Here is a 25,356-nt window from a genome sequence, read left to right on the forward strand (position 1 = left end):
AAAAAGATGAAAAACAAAATAAAAATACATATATATATAGTTCTAACAAAGTTAATTTCACATTAATATATATGTATAATTATAATTTATAATTAACTGTCATAAATTTAACTATGATTAATTTAATAAAATTAATAAGTTAATATTAATTTACTACTAGTGTCTTTCTATCGGTTAAAATAATTAAATGTAATCAAGTTGTAAACGTAACGGCCCTAATATTAGCTCTAATAGTTAACTGTTTTTTAATTAAAAAAAAAAACTTGATATTTTATTCCAATTATAAAAAATTCAAAAATCAATACAAAATTTTTCCCTAAAATTTTTCTAAGGATTTTTATTTAATCGAAAGATGTGATCTTCCATGAAATTGATGCAGACGAGCGGATGAATTTGATACGTGCATTAAGCCGCATAAACGTTGATAGCACGATGCACCGCGCGCGCATTTCCATACTGCGTTCGTACGATGCAATAAGGAAGAACTTTGCGAATATATTCCTAATAAATATGTAGACGCGACGAACGGCGGTAGACGATCCTTGATAACCGTCGAATTATCGAAGATGCCACGCACAGAAGTTATGATTATCCTCATCCTGCCGTCGAAAATTCTGTAATATTGCACGATAACTCACGGCGATCCCATAGGTATACGCCGATCATTCCACTGATATACCAATTGAATAGAATGATTTGATCGAGATTTATGATCGTGAAGAGTTATGATCATCTACGGTATTTTTTTAAGTACTGCAGAATTTAAAATAATATAATTTGTAGAAATTTATAAAAATTTTGTGAATTTTATCTTAATTTTTTAAAGGTTTATAAATCTAATGGAAAGAGAGAAAAGCAGAGAGACTATATACTTTGCATATTGTAAAACGATGCGATTCGACCTTGATGAAATAATGCACGCCTCTTGAAGTTCCGATAACCACAACGTGTTTATTGCATTAATGTTTGTTAACGGCATAATTCACATAGTTCCAACTATAAAAATTCGATGTTATTTCAGGTCCGTATTAAACGATACATCGTGGCTTTCCTTTTCTTTTTTCGCGGAAAGCAAACTTCGTCGAGACGAAACTAAAAGTATAAATCACGAGACGGATATCAAATGGCGAGCGAACAAAATTCCGACGGATGACGAGGACAAACCGATGTCATGTTTCATCTCGCGCGACAAAAAGGAATTTCGCGACTCGTCGATTATCCCGGATTGATGTCTCCTGGATGAGCAATGCGTTCCATAATTCGTAATTCATACCGTCGCATTACGTCGATTCTTGTATAAAACGGTACGTGATCATTTTTTTCCTCTCGTCGTCGAGACGAATTTTTAATTTTACCTTGATTTATTAATTTCGTCAACCGGACAGATTTGATTAATAGTTTAGGTCATGTTTAATTAATTCGTTTATGCTGTCATCAGGCAGTCCTGTTTAGTTATTATAGTTTTTTATTAATATTTGGATAGTATTAATATTTTTTAGAATTTACATATTTTCTTAAATTTTCTTAATAATTTATATATGATACATAAAAATTATTGATAAATATGTTAATCAGGACATCCAATATATACAAAAATAATAAAAAATACTATATACATTTAATAAAAACAAACTTCAAAAAATGATATTACGTTGTGTAATTTCCGTCACCAAGCTGAATGTCTGATTGCAATAATAATATAATCAATATAATTAATCTTACCGTTGCAGCAATGCCACGACTTTCACAAACACACGAAAGAGACCCAAGATAGCTTACCTGAAAAAAATATAAACATATATCTTAGTTGAGAACATCGAATGAGGCAATACAACACAAATACATCTTACTCCGACACCTAAATATTTGGCCAGATGTCATACCGTGGGTTTCCCTGAGGGCTCTCCGTTACGTTTACATACATTTGCGATTCCCATGCATCTGTGTGCAGCCGAAAATTGAGAAATCTACGATGCTGGCACGTCAACAAATATGTACATGAACGCTTGATGGAATATTAAATCGCGAATTTCTTCTTACCAAAATGATAAGTTAACTTGAAGAAAATAATATTTTGAAAAAATATATATAGGAATCCATAGCGATATTGGACAAATTTTCAATTTATAGTAAATTTTTAAAAGAAAAAAATCTATAATAATAATCTACTTTAGATTTAGATTAATGAGTTAATAACCTAATTATAATAAAAGTATCTAATTAAATTATCTAATTATATAATAAACAATTTAATTTTATTACCAATAGGAGCTTTCTATAATTTGTATCTACGAGACTGAAGTAATGCTTAATGATGTAAAAATCATGCCTGTGTGGAGATCGTAGAAAATTCTTATACATTGCATTTTAAATTAAGCCAAACACTAGAATTTCTTTTTTAAATTCGCGTTTTCTCAACGAATTAAATATACTGTGTCGAGAGAAAGGCTATGTCCGAGAAAATAGCTTTTCCTATGGTTATTAATGGGAACGTGAAAGGACGAAGGCACGAGGCATTTTAGCCAGATGATAAATAGCTCCGGTATTCCCAGGTTGATTTTATTTATATCATTTATACGCAACGAGGCTGTCCGCGCTTTGATATATACCGCTGCCTCGTTTATTTCTTCGACTACATTAAGTCACACCCGCCATCATTTTTTCGCCGTTTCCCTCGTATCCGTAGACTTGCTTCCTTCCTTTCGTCGATGGCGAAAATTGATTACTTTACAGATAGCCACGGAATACAAGCGATTTTCGTATCTGATTTTCTAATATATATAATATCATATATAATCTATCATAAAAAGAATTCGAATTAATGAAAATAAAACACGATGTTATTTACTAAATTGAAAAAGAAGTTTTAGTTTTGATGAAGAGATTTATGTATAATTCGACGATATAAGAGCGAAAAATTTATAATTATAGAAATTATAACACATTATACATTCTTAATTATTAAATTTTTAGAAAATATATTATTTGGAAACTTTTGTTTAAGGTGCAATATTTATAATTGAAAATATTTATAACCAAAACAATTGTAAATGATAAAGATATGATCAGATAACTAAAATTGAAACATAAGATCGAAAATTTTATGATTCAGAAATTCGCATGACATAAAAGTTTATCACTGAAACTAATATTACATGATTAAAAGTCTATATTAGAAAAAATTAATTTATTATAGAAAAATTGTATCTTTTACAGTATCCTTCTAATTTATAAAAATTGAAAAAAAGGAAAATTGGAGAAACGTTTCTGATCGGCCATGTGAAACACCGTAAATCAAGTCAGTGGTCTCCATGAATGCGATCGATCTTCTTCGGGAATATGGCTTTCGAGGCAGTCAGTGTCAAGTTGAGAGTCACTGATACGTCTTGCACTTATGCTCCCACTATCGAGATGAAAGATTCGAACATGATTGAAGACCGATGGCAGACGAATGCGGTGAAGTCGCATTAAAGAAAAGAAGAGGTAGAAAGAGAAAGAGAGAGAGAGAGAGTACATTGAGATCAGTAAATTGTATTGTGATCCTGCGAATCTTCAAAATGCGAACGTTTACGGTGCATGCACGTAAACGTTCGCATTTTATGCTTTATTTAAATTAAAATAATATAAATGTTTGTCTTGTAACCATGGGTCACGCGATAGTGTCAATTCTATTCCTAAGAATTACGTTTGGATTGGTGTTAATTATTTTTTTATCATCATTACTTTTTTGCTTACATCTTAAATAGAAATTTTAAATTACGTTAATTATCTTATATATAAAATTATCCTGAATTTTTATAATAACTCAAAATTAAATAAACAATTATTATATAATTTAGGATAATTTAATTTATAATTTTATTAATTTCCTTTCACAAATGATAATTCAAATTCGATTTTGCATTACGTTCTGCGTTGTTGTTTCCTGAGATAATAAATTTTGACGTGAATAACTTCGTAAGCAAAAGTCAATTCTTTGTACGCTTCCAAAGCCGTGCGCGTCAAATTAACTGTCCATCGTTTCGTAAATTATCGCGAAGCGGATGCCGATTATCCCACCCGCTTAATTGGCGACTCTAACGGCGACAGCGAAATCTTTACGGCAATTTATCGTCATCCGACTGCCATTTCCATGCTTTTTAACGCGCGCCTCTCGTAAAGTCTCCCGAAATAACGACGGCGCGGACCGCGACATTGGAAATCATCCGCGCTAATTAGACACGCCCGCAATTCAGTCGGTAGGAATTTCTTAAGCCGACCAACATGAGCGGATTATAATCCAGACATAGCACGGTATTTTTTTTCATGGCGATGACAGGCAATACTGTAATGAAAATTTCCCAACGTCCACGGCCAAGAATTTAAATCCTCATCTTTGTGAATTTAAAGACAATAATTTTATATTTATTTTATAATTAAAGAATATTTGTCTTTCTCTAATATTAATAATATTATACATATACGAATATTTTATTTCTCCTATAGTTGTTAAATATGATTATTTCTCTATCAATGTTTTATCGTCCTACGAACTTTTTTACATCCGTAATGACTGTCGTTTTCGCGTTACAATAACGATTCTGTAATAACAAGTTTTAAAATCACTTCACTATTTTTCAAACACAAATTCTCGGAATGTAATTTCATTCTTAGCGCAATCGGATCCAACTGTACCAAAGTGTGACGGTTCTTTTATCTAATGGCATGATCGCGAAGTCTTATCGAGAGTCGCGGAAAGCGATGAGCACACAGGATGCTGGTGGTCTTTAACCTAAAAACGTCGGATGCATTAGGTAGCCGATAATCGAAAATCAATAATAGCGATAAAGAGCCTAAGAAAAGTAGAACTCGCAGGCGCAAAGTCTCTTGCATAATAAATCTCTTGCACGTATGGATTTAAGTTTCCAATTCAAAGTATGTTCCTAAGTGTATATACATGAAAAATGAGTTTCTTAACTTATTACATTCATCGTTATTTTATAATTTTAGGATTAACTCCAAAAAATTAATAAATTATACACATTTCACAGAAATACAACCATTATATACACATATATATAATAGGTCTCTTTAATTTTAAAATAATATATAATAATATTTATTTAAATAAAAATAAAAAAATTCTTAAGATTATAATTTTTTATAAATTAGAAATCTTGTCGGAAACTGTCTAAGACGCACATCTTTATAAGTGACTTGGCTTGATTTAATATCATCAATGACCTAGTAACCTTACGAGATCAATCTGAAATCGCTTGATCCAATTTCGCGGACATATCACGTGAAGCGTAAGGAGATTCGTCTTCGATGATGATGAGGAGATATGCAGAGTGATTGGCCGTACATATTCGGTGTGCATATTCGAAAGCCGTACGTATATATACGCTTATGCGCGTGCATATATAGTCTGAAGTATCTACGGTACATAGTCGGAACCGTCGCGTAGAGCCCTTTGGCATTAATATGTCGCTATCTAGGGGCCGGTGGACAGATATATCGCGGAGGGTACATAAACGTGGCGAAGCAATAATCCGTTTCATCTTGCGGCACGGCGGGCGAATCCGGAATACGAGAGCCACACGATCCCTGGATCACGTGCGCACATGATCTATCTGCACGTACGATTCCTCGACATATCTTCCGCGAGTACGTCGTGCCAATGTTCTCGATAGCTCGACGGCAATCGATCTTTTCCGTATCGTATCTGCGAATCCTTTCGATTAATCGTCGAATTCTCCGATCTCCGATCTCCGCGAAGAAATTTTAGCGTTTATTTCCTTGAAAATGTATATCACTTTTCCATTCTGTTGCACCGAATCCGACTACTTTTATAATTGCCGTACTCAAATGCTAATATGTTGCAAATCATGTGAGCTGTGTAATTACCGTAATGAGCTTATAAATTTATAGGCTATGTGTTGAATCTTAATTCTATTTATATATGTACGTTTTTGAAGCAAATATGACGATAAAAATTATTTTTCGCAAATATTACGATTACTTCACTTTTTCGCCGTTTTGAAAATGTACATAAAATAGAATTAAGAATTAAAAAAATAACATACATTAATTTATAACCTCATTGTAATAGTCACATAATTATGTATATGAAAGAAAAGAATCATGTATGTACATCGTTTGATCAAACAAGTAATGCGACACTTGTTATTCTTGTCCACCCATCTACAAGCTACAAAAAAACATCGAGTGTTCTAGTTTCATGATATTGATATACTTCCACTTGGAAATAGATAGAGAAATAGAAAGACCAATATATTGTTCCGAGAGAGTAAATGTATGATAAGAAAATAATAATTTCTCATTATAACATAACCATTATTTGAGCAAGCATTTTTTTACTCGTGCATTTCATATTCACACATATACGTATTTAATATTACAAAATAGATATTTAAACGTCTCCCAAGAAACATAGTTCTTTCAATAATGCTTTACTTTTAATATGTATAATAAAATGTCAAATGTCAAAAATCTTTTAATACTTTTTATTAAATCTAAATTTCGTAATTCAGACAGCACAAACATCTAAAAGACATTATAAAAAAAGAAGCTCAACAAATATTCGAAACTCTCTAACATTTTAATTTTAATTTTTAGCTACCATCTTTCGAATAAATTCTCAACTCTCGGTATCTTTATCCTTATATAATGAAAAAAGAAAGTCAGTTATTTTTTATCCTCCTTGGTCGTTGATATTTTATGATTTGCCATTTGCGATTCTCCAGATTTTCCCTTATTATAACTCTGTACCGAAAAGGATTATAGGAATAAACGCCAACGTATTCAGTCTCGGTCGAAGGGTTCGCGCTGATGTATTTAATTATGCAGCGAATATCACCCTCGCTCTGCGGTCGGTCGCGCTCCATTTAGCCTCCGCAGGGTGAGACGTCTCGACAACGGGCAGGCAGGAAGATACAGCGTCGTTCAAGAGTAGCGACCAGGGAATATGGTGGTTGGTAAGACGAGATCCGTGTTACGGGTCAACAGTGACAACGGAAACGGTTACGCGATAAAGGTTGAAAGCCTCAAATTCGCCTGGATAACGGATGATTAACCGGTTAAATTGATATCCAAAGAGAAAAACACACGTGGAAAAAGCACTTGATAGTTAGTATCAATATCCGGAAAAGTAATCAATTATTTAGACTATGTTTTTTAAATTTCTTAGATTCATTTAATGTAGGAATTTTTAAATAAAAGTAATATTTCATTTATAGAAAAAGGAAAAAGAGAGAAAGAGATAATCAAATCAATTAAATAAAACAAGAAAGGATAGTATAAGCTATTTTTTTATTAAATGGACGTGCCAGTTAATTAAAATGCATAATAAATTTAGATGTTGTATTACTTATAAAATGGTTTAGATTGTATAAATATACTACATAAATTTAGATATAAGAATTATACGCAATCTTTTCTTTCTCTTTTTTTCTCCCTCTACGACCAAACTGTTACATATAAATTTTCCTAACAGAAAATTCACTAACCCAGTTTAAATCACAAATTTCTATATATATTACATTTCTGTTCTTCTAAAAAGCATAAATTTAATGCAAATTTTCTCAAAGATCAAAAGATTGCGCTGACTGCATGGTGCATCGTTCCTACCACACAAAATTGTGTGCGGATGCACCCTGTCTCCTCTTTTCTGACGGTGTTCCCAGTCGGCTCCTTTAAACCCTTTGCCGCTCTTTTTGCGGAAGAAGGGGTTGAGCCGATATTGGACCGCGAATTATTCACGTCGACGCGACTGTGTTTCTTTTGAGGTAGAAGACATCAAAGATAATCCATACGAATCCGATTAACCCTGTTTCACCGACAACGTCGCGACCATGATGCATCGATCTAAAAGCGAGTTTACCGATCTGTGGTTGATAATCGTCCTGAATGAATCATTCAAAGTAAAAAAAAAGTGAATCATATAAATAATACAATATTTTTACGAGTTGGAGAAATATAATATTTAAAAAATTATATTTTATTCAGTTGTTTTATTATATTATTATGTAAAGGTTTAAATATTCAAAAATGTTTCGCATTGATTTCTTTCAACCTGATATGAATGGTACAAACAAAAATGTTACCTCTTTCATTTATATTATAAAAAGAAAAAAATAGTGACATAAAAAAATATAAATTTTGCCAGACATATAACGACTACTGTTATTATCACGACGTGAACAAAATTAAATATTTCAGACAGTTGTCTCAAGCTTTTTCGAAGTATCGCGTAAAAGTCAGTTGTGTGTATTAAAGGTGACAACGCAGTCGTAGCTCTCGAACGGAGAACATTCGACGTTTTGCGTCAACTTTCGTCAGCTACTCTTACTGAACACGCTCGAACCTCGGCACAGAGGGATATGAAAGTCGAGAATAAAAATCGACGTGACTGCCGAGGGTTTGCCGGTAACTCGGATTTGCGGACTTCACCAGAGTCCTTTCTATCCATTACGCCTGCTGAGGGAGAGCTTGCAAGCGCGAAAGTGCTTTAAGCGGAGCTGTCAAACGTTCTTTTTCGATTCTCGGATAACTGACGGATCTAAAAAAGATTGAGTTGATGAAACCGATTAAAGTATAAATAATGTTATGTCACGATAAAAAAGATTTTATTTTAAAAAGGAATATATAATTGACATATATATTTTTAAATGTATGTATGTTAAAATATCTATACGAGAATAAAAAAGAAAATTAAAAAATTTTATATTTTATTTTATCCATTTAATTATTTATTTTATTTATTCTATTTAAATTTTAATTTATATATGTAATTATTATAAGTATTGTAAGAAAAAAAAGAATTAGTATGTTCTTTGAAACTTTAATCATTTAAAACGTTATTACATAGGATTTAAATTTTAATACTTGAAGTCTTCTTATTTTAAGCAATATTTCTGAATTATTAAATCGGTTTTTAAATTATTTGCTTAATTATTTTTATAACTGCATGACTCCTAATTTTCAAACAATGAAAAAAAAAAAGATTAAATCTCTCTCCTAGAATTATATTATATCTCTCTCTTAAATTATAATTTTTTTAAATTGTACATATCTAACTACTAATTGCTCAGGTTACAAATTTGATTTTTAAATACTAAAAATTAAACATATATAAAAACTTTAATATTCCCGACGTTCTCGAAATTATATATACACATACATATCTATCAGTACACATATTGTTTCGCGTTTGCTATCGATCTCCGCTATCAAAGCAAGCGCAGCTTTCCAACAACGCAGACAATCTATCGCCGTATTCAGGTGCGATACACACAGACGCGCGTCCGCACATACACGCGTATCATTTCCTTGCTACCCTTATCCTCTTGAAGAAACGCGTCACACGAGAATCTCGAAATCAAACAAACCACCCCCGACAAATGGCGAGCGCGTACTTGTTACGTTCACCTTGTTACTTGCTCCGGAAAACTCCGGGGCAGCGAGATTAGTTCCCCTTTCACCGCCATTCCCCTTTCCATCACATTTTCGCTTCCCTGCCTCCCACCCTCTTTTCCAGTGCAGCTCGTATCCACGACACGTTCGGCGGAGCCACCGCAAACGGGAACAATGTCGCGGTATTGCGATCCTCTGCAAGCAGTCGAGAGCTGTATCAGCTCTAGCATGTTTCCCCTCCCTATTTCGCTGCCTATCTTCTCTCTCTCTCTCTTCCTGTCCCTCTCAGTTGTAGTTGTATCGACTGTGCACCCGCTCTGCTGGTGCCCTGCATCCGTCCCCACGTCAGTATTAGCGTTTGGGCGAGTGGCAGCACAATGTATCTGCGTGTATTGTACCCTAAGTGTATACCGACGCGCGACTATTGGCTACTAGTACCGATTCTACTGTGCAGGGTGGCAAGCAAATAATGACGCTAGAATTATCTCCGGCCGAATTATCGCCGAGAAGGAATCGTGTCAGATCGCTTATAAAGGCACTCTGAGTATCATCCTATGTTTACTCGACCCGCAGTTAAGTTATAGCTTGCTATTGGAATTTACGGATTCCGCATTTAAGTTGGCACACTGTAGTTGCAGTTATCTCGTAAAATTGTAAACAATTTCTTCAGTATTGGCAAGATGGTCTACTTCTTACATATATATATATATATCAAAGAGACGTATCACTATATAGTCAATTTTGTCGCTTGAATGTACTTAAAATTGCAGCATGAAAGTATGGAGCATATATTACATTATTCTCATAATTAATAAAAAAAATAGATTTTATACATTAAATATATTAATTTGCGATTATATATAAATGAACTTTTTAATAGATTATTTTTAATTTTATTTTTTTTTCAAGGAATATAAATATATATACATAAATTATTATTGATTAATTTTTATTAGCTTGAATTTTAAAAAAGATTGCGAGATTTTGGAAACAGTGTCATTAATTAATTAATAAGTAATTTTGCCACACACCCTTGTGTCACGATAACAACTTTACCGGCTGATCGATCGCGGAATTGATGATTGCTGAAATTATTTCTATGACACTGCATTCAATTAGTATCGATCCACGAAGAACAGTTATTTACAACGCTCAAATAGTGTTAACTAATTTCAAATTTTCTTCATAGTAATCTTAAAAATTAGCTTTTCTTACTTATAGGAAACGTATAATTTGAATTTTAAACACCAGCGAATATTCTAACATTTCATTATTCACATCTTTCGAGGCATTTACGTGGATGAATGAAAGCAAAAACATGCGTTTTATTTTATGTCCGTATGACGATATTGCATCGACGATGATATTTATATTTAATGCACTAATCGGGCATCGAGGACGGTCGGTGGGGATGGGATCGATTGCATGTCCCTTTGACGGGGGCGCGTGTGAATGTTGCTGGTGCACGCAACATTGCGCACAATTTGATGGTGTCGTTCGATCAACAGGCACGACATATTACGTCGCACCTAGGCGAGCTCGAATGCCGTTCTGTCAAACGCGATAATGACGCACGTCATCCAAATCGACAATCAACTGGACGATGCACTTCGTGATGGTATAGTCTTTAAAGAGAACAGATACTATTATAATATTATCACGTTAATTCTTCAACAAATATGTATATATTTTAATTACATCAGCATTGTCTTGCAATGAAAGATTTGCCTTTTTAAATCATGAATCGAAATAAGCCATTAATTATTATAGTGTATTGTGTACATATGTACGTGATGTATGCGTGTAACATAATATATAATATAATTATTGCTCTGCATGTGAATTATATAGCGTGGAGGATATATTTTAAAAGTGAAACTTGCATATAGCCTAAGATAATAATAGGTACTCGATATTATTATCTCAATTTCTATATTAATTCTGAAAATTAATCAGATAGTGCCTTGCAGATTATACATACAAATTAAAATTTAATCCTTTTATTAAAATCTAAACTAAATGCAATAAGAGTTAAACACAGCGTATAACTTTAGTATATATGCAGATAAGAGAAATGCATATATAGAAAATTAAATTTTATTACGTAAATTTAATTTATATATAGCTTTAGATTTTATCACAAAGCGGTTGATATTCTCTTATGCGTCAGATGCACTCCGCGCTTCTTGCCAACGCGAGCAACATATACGGCATAAATCGGTAAGTAGGTGGGTGGATAAGCGTAGGTATATTATACCAACGTAGGCACCTCGAAGATATCTACGGGGTGGTCGGCGCGATTCAGAATCCGTTCAGTTTCCGACATGACCGGCACGCGTTGCATTGTGACAGGCATCGGGAGCGAGCTCGTTTGCGAATGCAGCGGGACGTTGCAAAGTCGCTCAAACGAGAAGATAATTTATCTTCCGGGATACATCCGCTTTCAGAGCGCGCAGATGCACCTGAAAGCACTCGCGTTCCGTGTCGATTCGGTCGACACATTCATCGCAAGCAGAAGCGCGGGACGCTCTGCACGTCGTTGCACCGACGATGCATTCACCAACGCGCATCAGTGAATCCGTGTCGCTGAGCGATTAAGTCGCGCCGAATCACCGCGTGATATTGAATACTTTTCTCGACATATATATATATATATATATATATATATTTGTCACAATGCATTCGAATGCAATATATCCGATCAATATAGTCGTGTCAAACGCTCAGAAGTTTAATATCGCACAATATCCGTAACGTAGAAACGCAGAATAAAAAATTAATGGAATTCTTGTAATACGGCACTGTTTATAGCATCGGACATTACTGATACGTGCGTTACACGTCATCCATGTTACAAATATTTTATTATTACATGAATAAAGATATACAAAAAGAAATGTAGTCACGCTACAATATTTGCGTTGCAACGAAAAAACAGTTACTACAAACTTTCCGTAGCTAGAAGCAAATTAAATATCAAGAGATATGACTTTGTACGATAGAGGCGAAAAGCATTTCTTCTTGACTATTTACAGTTATAGAAAGAGTACTTCGGTATTGAGTTAATCAGAGTCCCAGTCGCATTGGCGCGCGCGGAAGTGGCGGGATAATGTCGTTGAAAGTTCGGACGATGGTAAATCGGCAAACAAGATCATCGAGAGCTCGACGAGAGTCCCACGCCCAGCGGCGACGAAGTCAAACCGAGTGGCAAATTACAAAGTCCATTTTCAAGTTTCTCGCCTGGCGCGGCGTTCAGCTCGAAAATTCGATTTCCGCGATGGACGAAACTTCGGGACGCCGATCGTCCTGAAGACTTTTTTCTCGCTCTTGACGACCCGTCCGTTATCCGGCGCGACTTTCGCGCGAGATAGTTTTCGCTCCATTGGTCACGTCGAGAACCCGGTTGCTCTTCCGGTTCCTGAACTACGCCCGGTTTGATTTCCGCCCCGCCGGTTAATACTCAACTCGACGGTCCATCTAGTTGGACTTTCGATCGAAAAGAGATTAATAATCAGCGAAACGACACATTAGCGAATCCTTGGATGTTCATCTTACATCTTTAGCGTATAAACTATATTATATAAATCATTATTATATTTATTATACTATTATATTGTATTCAATATATTTGTTATATCAAATGTTTAGGAATTAAAACATTTTTATTTTGATTATAATTATAAAAATATCAAACGTATTACATATAATAATATATTTCTGCAATTAATTAATATTTCAGAATATAAAAAGGAAAACATTATTACGATCATCATCGGACGGCATCTCGAAATCAATTTACGCGGAAGCACAGGCGTTTTCGATAATGGCAATTATTTGCCAATGATAGTGCTGTAATTTAACGCGTGATATTGCGGCGATTTATCGCGATTAAATCGACTTGAGTAATTTTTCAGTGGCCATCGCGTTGCGCCGACTTTCTCAGAGATCAAGACAATTCTCGTAGCGAAGGTCAGCCGTGTTAATAGAAATAAGACAGGATTAATAAACGCCTTAATGAAACATTCCGCCGGATAGCGAATTAATTGGGAACGGCAGTTCCCCGGGGCGTGAAAGTGACTCACGTAGCGCGTGCTCGTAAAGCGTTTCGACTTTAGCCCCTTGCTAATTTTCTTCGATCAACGCTTATTAAGTCGCTCCCACGTTCCTCGCTCCCTTTTCGCGTTTGTTTCACACAAACCGATATTATATTTACATAAAATGCAAAAACATAATTAAGTCGCTTCGTTGTAAACTGGCGAGTACATTTATTTCTAGTACGATGAAATTATTAGCAATTTAAAAAAAAAAAAAAAAAAAAAAAAAAACTAATATATATATATATATATATATATTTTTTTTTTATGATGTAATCATTAACATATGCTTATAATTACATCGACAGTAAAAATACAATTTGTATAATTATGTTAATATCAATATATGTAAACGGACACAAAATTTATGGTAATAAATATTTTTATTTTCTGAAAATAATCTATAACTGTACACTAATCTCTCGTACAAATATCTTCAGCAATTTTTTTGCTCGTTGAAACGGATTTTAAGTTGCTAAAAATATTAAACATCTTGTATCAAATCTAATATTAGTGTACTCAAACCGACATGTCCGATTAACGTCGATTGCCGCGTGCCATAAGAAAGAGTAATAAAAATTCTGAGGAAAGTGGTAAGAGAGCGTTAAATTTACACTAGGAGATTTAAGATCACCGACATGGCGCGACTATCTCGCCCCCTTTTCATTGCCTAGAGTCGGGGAATCAGCTTTAACGAGCACAAGCAGCATCACTTTCACAGCCGCCCCGCGTTGTGCATGGATGCGCTCGGCGTGCATGAAAGGTGGTGCCCGTCATCATCGCCCGTGAGATATGGTTAGTATCCATCAGCGTAGAGTGGATGCGCGTAGTTCTGAATGGCTTTCTAATTACGAAGGGCCGCTTGTGCGTGTGAAATATATCCGCGTGGATTACGTGTCAGATGACAAAGAAAACACGTCGAACATCTCACGTTCCGTTCGAGCTCACGCGAAGATAAACGAGTCGCGTGCTTTAGAGATTCAGATTCCGACCGATCGCTAACGCTTGTGCATTTAATCTCAGATTATCCGGACCGTTCGAATTTTCGACAATACTCTTAGCACTTTGAAATATGATGAGTTTTAAGTAATAGCAAGATAAAAATTGTCGTCGTTATAAAAGAAAAAAGCAATTTTAAGTTTCAATATTTCAATAATATCTTAATAGACGTTACAAAAATTCGAAAGAGTTAGTTTTTAATATTTCTTTAAAAATTATCTATTATTATTTTTATCTACTGTTTACATTATTACAGATTAATGATATCGCTGATGCATACAATGCGTTCCTCGTTATAATGAAAATAATTAAACTTTTTAAATTAAAAAAAAATTTTCATTTTTCCTTCTCGATGCAAAAAAATATCAAGATATCTCCCCCTTCTTATCAAATTTTGAAGAACAAAGAGAATTTTTACTGTGTCTCTTTTTTCATATATAATAGTTCTAGAATCACAGATCAAGGTATCCTCAGTGCACCAATCTTTCGCAAGGCATCACGTACGTTTGAAACGTAAGTCGAAGCCGCGATTCCGATCTATAGATGCCTCTCACGGATGTACCGTTTCATCCTTAGGTTATCTCGAATCCGAGAATCGAATAACATCAATCTCCTCTGCGGCTTCGGGCCCTTCCGCCTCTCAAGAGCGCCGTCGTCCTTATACCTTGTCGTCGAGTCCCTTTGTCTCCCGCGATCGCGCGCACAGAGTTATAACGCCGAGATGGCGGTGGGAGTGAAGGGGGAGAAAGGGGGGAGGGAGGGAGGGAGGGATGTGGGCTTTTGCGATTTATTGATTTAAGCCCTTCCACCTTTACCTTGCCCTCGCACATGCCACACCCCACCCCCGCTTTTCCCCGGCGTCGCACTTTTCTTCTCGCGTTGAGCAACGCCGTCGGCGAATCAATTGGAGAAGACGCCGGAAAAAAGCAGGACACCTTTTGTCTATTAAATGCCTCTCGATTCAAGCATGGTGGTCACGCCGGAAGGAGGGCACAAAGAGCCTCTGGTTAAAATCATTTCGAGATCCGAATGTCTTCGGTAATCTAAAAGGACTACCGGAGCCCTTCAACTTCGAAGGACTTACTGAAGAAGTCCTCTTAAGTGCTTGTTCGATATTGCTGACGAGAAACAGTGCCGTTTAAAACATCGTACTGACCCTTCGTCTCGCTCTTTTACTAGAATAGAAAGCTCCAAATCTATTAAACATCATAATTTTTTTTTTAATAATTAAAAGCACTGTTTATTTGTCTCAGTATTTAAACATTCGATATTATCGATTATATATATTGCTTTTTTAATGCTGCGATATTTAAAACTTTTAGTAGATTTAATAAGCTTTTGTTAAGTACAATATTTGCTTTTTAACAAATTTCAGTAAAAACTCTTCGAATATAAATTCTAAATTAACAGTCTGTTTTGTTTCTCTCGTATCCTATGTTATATTTTCAAACATCGAGAATTTCCAAAAAACATAATAAATGAGTAAAAAGCTCGCTTTAGTGGATTGCATTGTTAATGGATTATTATTTTTATTTCTCACTGTTCATATCGAATATGGTGAGACGCCATTACGGATGGGGCAGAGAGATTATTTTGTGTCCGATATACGTCGGAAATCGCATCGATTTGTGCAATATAAGGGCGAGCGTGCGCGAGTGGCCCTTCGACTAATTGGATGCACTCTCTTCCACCCTCATCGACGCGCGTCAAATGATAATTAATAACCTCACGCTCGTTGGCATGGACGATAAACAAACAGCGATAGCAACACATCAAGAGATCGACGAGTATTAAGAGGCTATGGCCTCTCCACGCAGAGTGCATGTCGCTCTCACAATGCATGTTTATTATATACCGTGTATTATTTTGCTCATGTCATTGCTTTTATTATGCACATTCTGAGGTTCTTTGATTCAGTTTTGTAATATCCCAATTCTCAACATAATACATATACAGATATTTTTGATAATTATATATCAAAAGTTTTACTTGATATAACAGCGTCTACTTAATCAATATAAAACAAATAATTAATTAATATTGATAATAATAATTTTAAGTTCGTAATAATAATAATAATAAATTTAAATACATCTGTATATGTTAAATTAACAATATTTAATTAATTACTAGTAAAAAATCTAAATAAGAGTTGGGCAATTTTAGTTTTAAAAATTGTTGAATAAAATTAAATAGAACTTTTTATTTACTGTTTGTTCTATTTTACTTATCATTAAAAATATTGTGTACATATCATATACGAAAAAATGAAATAGATATTTTACCTTAGTAATTTCTTTATTTTCTGTCTCAAGTTTGCAAAAATAGGAATAATTTAAAAAATATTAAATATTCAGTGTGATAATTGGGGCAATAAAGTTACGTAAGCGAGAATATAAAAGAAAATTATATCAGATAGAGTGTGATCCGAAATGTGAATGTTTGGAACTGTACATTTTTGCTAAAAAAAAAATTGGTCATAAACTATTTTTCAGTCCTTCAAAGTCGATTAATTAAAAAATATCGTGAATTTGAATAATTTTAACAAAAATAAAGTAGAAAACGTCAATATTCTGTAATCTTGTTCGATTATTTTAATATCGTAAATATGAAGAATGCTTGAGCAAAGACAAAGCTAAATTCATTATATTTTTAAAAATTGTACATGCAATTAAAAAATAAATTTAACTCTTTGACAAACACATAGAAACATATAAATAAACTATTTTTATCTACCTTGCAATTTTGAAGAATAGTGAAAAAAAATATCTACACACACAGGGTTGTATTAAATATTTTTTATCTAAAATCTAATATTGTCACAACTACGTGTTGCAAACTGTAAATCAAGTTTTGTCAACTTTATAAAATTACAACTAATTCTAAGTGTCACACAACCGTGCAAAACTCTGCGAACGAAGCAATAAAATTAAAGAATTTCCAAAGAATAATCTATAGAGATTGTAACGTCTCGTTATCGAATATATACGAACAATTGCAAAAATTGAACTAATAATTATCGCGATGCCCTTTCTTTGACAGCAAAGAATAATAAAAAAAACTCGGATCAATTACGTGACACCCATCTCAATTTTCGATAAGTTTTTCCGTTGTCATTGTCGTTGTCATTCTCGGCGACTAATAGATCAAAAAGTAAGTCGACGTTGCGTCGTAATGCATTCCGGACGCGTATCGCGTCACGACGTCACGTCCCAAGGGCGACAGTCCGGAAGGAAGCATGTCAGCGTGTTGCTTCGAGGCGATTCGCAAGCATCAACCGCGAAAGGTCTTCCATCTTATCTCTATTCTTCCAAGTGGTCTCTTCACAAACTAGTGCCCCAGAAAAGCGGCACGCGACTGGACTAATGACCCAAAGGGAGAATCGAGAGAGGAAAGGCGGCGAGATGAAAAGAAGGAAAAGTGAAAAAGAGGGACTTTTCGCGTACTAAAACATTCATTAGTAGTTAATGCTCTCGACTGTTCCCCTAGTTTTCCTCGCGGAACAGAGCTCCTTCTTCTACATAAAACTCCTTTCTGCTGGTATTCTTTCTGCTTTACCTTCTTATACTCCAGCATCTTCTTCTCTTCCTCCTTTTCTTTCTCTCAGAGCAACACAGCTTCTTGTCGCATCCTCTCATTCGCAATCTATTCTCCTCTCTTTATTTTGCTGCTCTTATTCTTCTTCATCTCGCTTCTTCGTGATGTGTTCGCCTTTCTCGTAAGCTGGTTCATTCTTCTTTCATTCTCTCACTTGTTCTCTCTTTCTCCTTCTTTTCTGTCTCTTTATTCTTCTTGCCGGTTAATCAAACCGGTAGATCTACCTTCCCATCTCTTCTCTTTCGTCATCGAGATCTATGAACCGGCGTGATCGCATTCACCGTTCTAAGTTCATAAAGTTTTCCTCTCGAGATCGAAGACCTGATTTTGAGAAGCTCGAGTTTTAAATAGTATTTACGTTATACAAAATTTAAAAATGAAATTATACAAAGGAATCCCGAAAATTAAGCAGCAATATCAAACATAAATAAAATGCAGTATTTACATATTTAATAATGTTATAATTTAATAAATGGCGCTTTGAAACTTGCTTCTTCCATACAGAATTTAATATAATTATCTTTTAATTCTTTTTTAACTTATCTTTATTCTTTGAAAATCTTTATCTTTTATTTAGTTTCTTTAACTTGTTAAAATTTTATTTATTAATATTGTAAAGAATTTTAATTTTTTTGATATACTAAGATATATTTGGAGCAATTAGACAATCTTTAAATTTAAAATTTCTCTTCTCTCTAAATTTAAGAAACTCTTTTAGCATTATCAATATTCTAAAATAGTTGATTATTGGTATCTCACTCATTTTGTAATCTAGAAAAAAATTTCAAATTTAGTCAAGCTTTCGTCGATAATAAGATTTTTTTAATTCTTAGATCGTCCAATATTTATTCGATCTTTTCTTACTAACGCGATAAAAAGTCATTGCTTTTAATTAGAAAGCGTGTGAGTAAAAAAGCGTTTATGCGCATACATATCGTCGAAGCGCGATGTTTTAGCTTTAGAGCTTAAAGATGTAAAATACTTTCGACCGGTAACGAAAATGGGCCCCCGTTTGTTGGCCGTTAATTTCCTTTCGACCGGCTTTAGTGGCAATTAAATCCGACGATCGTTACCACGTTTATAGACATCGAGTGGTGCTGCCTAATAATACGCGTCGTGCCAGCCTCGGGTTCTTTGAATGGTGGAGCTCTCGCCAGGATAATTAGAGATAAACCAAATTTATTCGCCACGACCTAATTATTCGCGACCAACTTAATTAATAGCCGGACGCGAATCACGCTTGAATTGTCGAACGTAGTCGATCATAAGCGAGCATCATTCTGGTGTAATATCGGGAGAGTTTTAAAGGATTAAATGGGGAGAATTTTAATAAATTTGATGGGCCGTTATTGGATATTCGGTTCGCAAGAAGTATCATGTAACTGCAAAATATTGTAATATTAATATTCAATTTTAGATTGCTAGACACTTTATTCCATACTTCCAATACTTTAGAAGAATATATTTATTTCTAAAATATTACTGAAAGGATTGGAATTTTGATTAGGGAAAAAATTTGACTTTTAATTTACATACTGAAGAAAATAAAAAATATCAAGTACTTTTTACTAATGTACTAGCTTTATTTGTTATCGAAATGTACTTAATTCTTTTTTCATGTGAGCATTTTAAACATTTCTCTCGTTTTACATATAGTATAATTATTCAAACATACTACATACATACTACATACTTTGTATTTAGTGAATAAATCTATAGACAGGTAGAAGCAAAAAGAAATCAGGCAGGGCGACACGAATCGCATTGTTCGTTCTTCGTTTGGAAGGAATGTTTGCCTTCAAAATAGTACTTCGAAATAAAGTGTAGTATAATGTTGGCTTGTTATGCGATAGAAAAGTGAATTAACTAGAACAACTGATTCGGATGCGAATCGATTTGAGGCTTGCGCAAACGTTATTTATCCCAAGCTCATCAAAGCCGATACTGAAAGAATTTGCGCGAATAGACGCAATTAATGGCCAAGTGTGGCCGTTTGTTTCGTGGATGTTATACATGTTATAGTTCAAAGCCACCATTTAAATTACAATGACAAACACTCCAATTGTACGCAAAAATAATAACAATCCAACCGCGGGTAACGAGCAAAATCGTGAGTTTCACGCAAATAATTCCAGTACAATAAAACATATGGGTTTTAACATTTTGAACAACGATGCTGAAATATTCTATAATGTATATATTATAATAATAAAAACAATGTTTCATTTAAATAATAAGCTCTACATGATATTTGTAATGTGTATATATATATATATATATATATATATATATATATATAATTATTTTTTAAATTAAAATTCTTGATTTAATTTTTCTTCATAATCTCTTCTTAGTAATCACATTTTTATCAACAATAATACATATTTAGAAAATTTTGATTAGACTAAAATATAATATTATTCATGTAATGTAAAATTAATAGTACGTTTAATTTCTTCTCTTTTCTTATCCAAAATGTTTGATAAATACTTTAAAAACAATACATATATAATATTATGGCATTATACTTCAATATTAAACGTTCAAGTAATTAATATACGATTTAAACTATTAAAAATAAATGCAAAATTACTTAAAAGCAAAGTTTCGTAAGTAAAAAATCCATTTTTAAATATTATTTAACATTTCTGTATTTATAGGATTTCCATTAAACTTACTGCTTAACAAAATCTCAAGTTCGTTATAAAAGGCTTCAATATTTTATACGGATTTTAGAAACTATTTTTGTAATCTTCCTAATTAAATTTAAAAACTATTTTATGTAATCTTTCTAATTAAATTTTCTAGAAGCAAAATTAATTAATTTACATTGTTCTCAAGCATAGACGCGTTCTAATACATTTCCAATCGAATTCTAAGAACCGAAATTGTAAAAAGATTTCGCAATCAAAATCCAACGGAAATATCATTATCCGTGCGCTCTCTCCCCACTTTGATCATTCATGGTCAGGACACCCTTTTCCACTTCGACGGTACTTCCGGTTTTATCCCGCAACTCGTGCAGACACCTAATCGGAAAGGAGACGACGGGTTCCCGAAAATAGGTTCGTATTTTTTTTCCTCACTCTGGCGAGAGCCAAAGTGCCAGAGATGGAGAAACGGTATGCCTATCTAGCAGCAGGAAAGGCGAGAGAGGCGATCAGGGGGTCAATCAAGCTAGAACACACACAGTGGATTCGGAAACGAAGCAATTTCTCTTCCAACCACGTTGCACACTTTTATTCCCCCCTCGCTTCTTTTCCCGATTTCCAACGTCTCTCCAACCACACTTGCCACCCCCGTTCGCTAGCAATCGGCGATGGAATTTCTCCACGCGGTCGCGGGCGAGAAAAGGAAATTTTCCTCGAGATAATGACTAGAGTCCTTCGAGAGGAATACACTCCGAGGAAGAGGATGAGATAAAGAAAGGAAAAATAAAGCAAAGAGAGAAAGGAAGGTCGGCAAGCAGAGAAACCGGCAAGAAAGCGAGACGTTCGCCATTAGCGCCTGCCGTTCATGGCGTACAAAGGAGAGGAGAAACATACAACGCGGCGGCGGCAGCAGCCATCGTATCGCGCCGAAGGGCGCACGCGAGAATGCGTGAAACGCATCGGGTCGAGGAAGGATGATCCCTAGATGCCTTTGTATGGGCCGAGCACGCCACGCGGGACATATCTTGATTTAAAATCAAAGTATGCTTAGCGGCGGATGTGCGATCGCGACCATCGGCTTTAAACGTGCGGAAATGGAACTCGAACTTGAAGAAAAGAATCAATCCGATGCGGAAAATTCGATTTTAACAAGCCTTTCCACGATAAATGAATTAAAAATTTCTTCTGTTAACAATTCAAATTTCTCTCTAATAGATTTAATATAATGTTAATCAATTTTTCATAAATAGAAAAAAAATGTACGCGTAGGTTAACTAATATCTGAATATGTTTTTTCATAATAATAAAGTTTTTAATAATATAAAATTTATTCATCTCATTTAACGCTATGGATACATATTAAAATACTTATATCAAATATTATTTCTTTAAAAAAAAATAATATAAATTGATTCATTCTCGTTCTCCTTTGATCTCAAATGTTCACCATTTTCAACAGTAATCTAGCTATACGAGCGAGCTTGATTATATCTATTCTTCACTTTTCTCGTACGACAATTTATTTTACTGAGACGTCGTCTTTTCTCACTAGGAGATACAATCAAATATGATCGTCGTGGAGAAGCAAAGTGAGAATTTGGAGGATAAGGATGGTAAAGCGAGATCCCAGCATCGTAGCGATCTTCAGCACGTAACCGTGAGACATGTCGACGTACTCTATTGTTTATGTCACGGATGGCGCGAAAAGATGTAAGCAAGAGTGTACTTATAGTTTTCTGAATTCTTAAAACAGAAAAGAAAAGGTTCTGTTTATGAAACATTTTTCCTTTTCAATATGAATTGAAGTAATTTAGTTAAAGTAATTGAATATTGAAGTAATTTAGTTAAAGTAATTTTATAAATTTGTAATATTTAATTAAATTATATTGCTAAATTAAATTTATAGTGAACTAGTATTCATATATATATATTTACTGTCCAGATCAACATAAAATAATATAAACTTGTATTATAACTCAAACTCAAAGTTTGCAGTGCACTTTCCAAAGTAAATAATCTGATAAATATATAACGCTAAAAATGTGGCTGTGCATAGGCATAGTATGAAAAATTATAACTACGCCAATGTAGGCATGTAAGCTCATTTAGGTACAACTCTTAATTAGCGCCGACTCGCCGCAACGGGAGGTTCAGTTCCGATGACTTACATGAGGCGCAGGAAAAATAACATCGCCGTTAGATGGACGCGGAGAACGCTAAGTTCTCTATGAATGACAGTACCTTTCATATGTGTGTGTCATAACTGTATAACGTATTATTATCTGTCTTCACATCGCACCTGTCAACCAAACTGAGATACCTACAGAGGAGCAATTTACCAACCATTAGGGAACGAAGAGTGTGCTTACCACTTAAATTTTTTAATATATACTTTCGTCCCTTTCTCCACTTATTATTAAAGTAAACTTTTATAACTAGTTATAATAATAAAGGTATGATAATAATTAAATAATAAACTAATAATAGATTGATATGCACATTAAGAAAAACTAGTAATAGATTAATTTAATAAAATTATCAGGTCAACATATCACACGTTTGGAATTGTCTCTGGACTATTTGCAGCTGCCTGTCCGTTTTTACATTGCGATACGCCATGATCGACTATCAGCACTGTGAAATTTCCGCGAAATCCCAGCGTAGAATTTTCCGCGTAACTTTTACGCGGCCTGATTGGCGCGGGCGAGAATATTCGAGAGAGAAAGGGTGGCCGCATTCTCGACGACCACCGTTGGAGCCGCGGCTTCCGAAAACTTTCTCGTCGTGTCTGATAAAAAGTTCGAACCGCGAAGTGACGGGAATAAAATTCCCTATGAAATCTGATTCCGTCCGGCCATTATCGCAAATTCGCGCAAATCGAAAAAGCGTGCAATGGTATCATATACACATCTACTTTTACTTGTATACATTTAATAACTTCTTCGGCGCCCATCACGGCGATTATACGTTATTTTATCAAATATCAGTGAGGTGTAGCATAATTTTTTTAATATATATTAAAATAGTAATATTATATATATCATGTATTGCGATAAATTATACCAGATGGTATTGTAAACCATGCTACAAATTTCAATAAAATGTTATAACTGAATTGGTCAATACGAAATCAACGAATCTAATAATTTTGAGAATGGAATAGTTTCAAAGAAGACATATATATATATATATATATATATATATATATATATAGTTTACATTAATATTTTAGTTCAAATCTGTGCCAAATACAACTATTCATAATGTTTTTACTGTACTATTTAAAAGAATTTATTTCCCCATGATGTTATTAGAAATAGTTTTATGTTAAAATATTTTCGTTGGTAGAAAATTTTTCTATAAAATTATTTTTGCTAAAGATGGTTTCGTAAGATCATTTCTCCAGGGTAAATAATACATATGTTCATAGATCGTAAATATTATATTTATACCAATATATGTGTTGCTCGCATGGAGAATGCTGATTGATATCGTTTCTACATGAAAATATAACACTCGATATGTATAGAAATAAAGTGTCTGTCGGTGATTTTATTTTAACCGTAATATGTCAAAAATATCAATGATAGAGGTATTGCAAATAGAATGTCCTCTCATATCAGAAAATCAATAACATCAATCTAATCTAGTTTGCATTTTCTCAATTAAGGGCAAATCAGATTAATTTATCAGATCACGTTATTGGTTCCCGAAAAAAGTCATCACATGCTTTTTTCTAATTACTCTTAAATTATATAATCCCAACACTTTCAATAAAACATCCCCGGTGTAACGCCAAGCATATGCGCAAAAGTGCTCGCTAGAACCGCAAATCGTGATTTCACCGCCGCGACATTTGAGATTTATGCTTTAATAATTATTTTGACATCGGCGCCCGCTTGTGTAAAGCAGGTGTGCGTGTGCGTGCGTGTGTTGTACCAGACTGCGCGCGGATGGATGAGAACGACCGACAGGTAACCGCAGTATGCGAGGAGAGTGGGGAAGCCCTATGGATGTATGTAAGGAGGCCTCCTCGGGGCCTCCTTAGAAGGGGGGGTTATCCCCACCATTCAAGATGGCCACCTCGCATTCCTCCATCGGTCTGGACATGACCGCATCGCCTCGCGCGAGATCAACCACCGTTCTAGGTTCAGGATTTACGCCACTTCGAGTTACGCGAATGAATCGCGACCGACCGTATCGCCGGATAAATCCCGGATAGATTTCTTGTGGCACACACTCTGAAATCTTAATAATCATACGTGACTGTCGCTATCCAAGTAATCGTTTGCACGCGTAATTATTGTATTCATAGAAAAGCGTTTAAATTGTTTCAGAAATATTTTTTCTTTTCTAAATAAAAACAAATTTTAAGCACATTTTATTGTTGTATCGAGAAATATCCAAAGCTCTTCTTATTTCTCTAAACAAGTTCATATATGTAATATATATACCGATGAATTATTTTTATGCCTAGCACATCTCAATATATTCAATTTCAAGCACTTGAGCGAATTATGAGAAACTTGTACTTTCCGTAAGTTCTCCAGAACAATGCAAACGCAGCTGCGACTTTTCCCGCGCGCGGCGGCTCTGGCAAT

General features: G+C 34.4%; 1 protein-coding gene and 1 long non-coding RNA gene across 14 annotated transcripts in view; one reads left to right on the forward strand and one right to left on the reverse strand.

The window, feature by feature from the left end:
• The window catches only part of LOC140666485 (latrophilin Cirl), a 418,870-nt gene that overhangs the window by 106,379 nt on the left and 287,135 nt on the right, over positions 1 to 25,356 (reverse strand). The window lies entirely within an intron of this gene.
• The window catches only part of LOC140666490 (uncharacterized), a 268,533-nt gene that overhangs the window by 75,260 nt on the left and 167,917 nt on the right, over positions 1 to 25,356 (forward strand). Inside the window, exons 5-6 of one of the 4 annotated variants that reach the window (XR_012046758.1) lie at positions 22,308 to 22,465; positions 22,882 to 23,996. The exons of 2 other annotated variants lie outside the window; for them this stretch is intronic. This is a non-coding gene — a long non-coding RNA (uncharacterized lncRNA). Of the gene's footprint in view, positions 1 to 22,307; positions 22,466 to 22,881; positions 23,997 to 25,356 lie in introns of those variants that run through there. One more of the 4 variants, XR_012046757.1, reaches the window with a different exon arrangement.

Source organism: Anoplolepis gracilipes, chromosome 6 (genome assembly GCF_047496725.1).
Source record: "Anoplolepis gracilipes chromosome 6, ASM4749672v1, whole genome shotgun sequence".
Lineage (NCBI taxonomy): Eukaryota > Metazoa > Arthropoda > Insecta > Hymenoptera > Formicidae > Anoplolepis > Anoplolepis gracilipes.